Raw genomic sequence first — 1,091 nt, 5'->3', positions numbered from 1 at the left:
ATGAGAAAAAGGGGGGGGGGGGTGCCAAAGAGTGACTAAAGTCCATGTGAAATCAAAATTGACACTATGTACTTTGCGTCCATTGACAGTCTTGTGGTGAACAATTAATCCACTGAGAAAAAATTATTTGAAAAATTAAAAAAAAATTGCTTCCACTCTGGAATGGAGTTCATTCTCTGATTATTTCCGTTTGATGGCATGGGCAGAATATTTTTAAACAATCCCTCCAACAGGTAGTTTTATACGAGTGAGAGATGGAGAGAAAGTGTGCTAAAATAAAACCCCCCTCTATTTAATATTTCATTCCAACTTCCAGATCATGCTGACTTTAAATAAAGAACCTGAGCCATATCTAAACCTGAAATATCACAGGGAATTGAAGGTGGGCTCTTATTACCAATGCACTAAAACACCCTTAAAGGGGTCATATGATGCTGCTAAAAAGAACATTATTTGGTGTAATGAAATATGTTTATGCGGTTTAAGGTTCAAAAAACACATTATTTTCCACATACTGTACATTGTTTCTCCTCTATGCCCCGCCTTTCTGAAACACGTCGATTTTTACAAAGCTCATCGTTCTAAAAAAGCGAGGTGTGCTGTGATTGGCCAGCTATCCAGTGCGTTGTGATTGGCCGAATACTTCAAGCGCGAGACGGAAATGTTACGCCCCTACCATATTGTGATGCCCTGTCAGGCCGGAGCGATGATTCAAACGCATGAAAACTCATTACAAACGAGGCATTCGTTGCATCCAGTGGGGACATAATTAACTGTCTTTTTACGCTTTGCGCGCCACGTAAACATAAAACCATGTCTGCATTTGTGATTGGAGAAGCTACTCTACACTGCTCATATGCACCAAGAGCTTGTAACACTCCAAAGAGAAAGGAAAAATTGAAATCACATCATATGACCCCTTTAAGAGCTGAGGCAGTGAGTTTCACATGGGCAAGCAAGCACCATTCATATTTCTTTTAGAAAATTTAAAAGTCTAGTCTATGCATAGGCGTAATTTGCAGGTGGGACGGGTGGGACATGTCCCCACCACTTTTTGCCAGGGTCGATATTGTCCCTACCACTTTTTGAAT

This window comes from Sinocyclocheilus anshuiensis, unplaced genomic scaffold, assembly GCF_001515605.1.
Source record: "Sinocyclocheilus anshuiensis isolate Anshui unplaced genomic scaffold, SAMN03320099.WGS_v1.1 scaffold694, whole genome shotgun sequence".
Lineage (NCBI taxonomy): Eukaryota > Metazoa > Chordata > Actinopteri > Cypriniformes > Cyprinidae > Sinocyclocheilus > Sinocyclocheilus anshuiensis.
Note: the sequence above shows the minus strand (reverse complement) of the source record.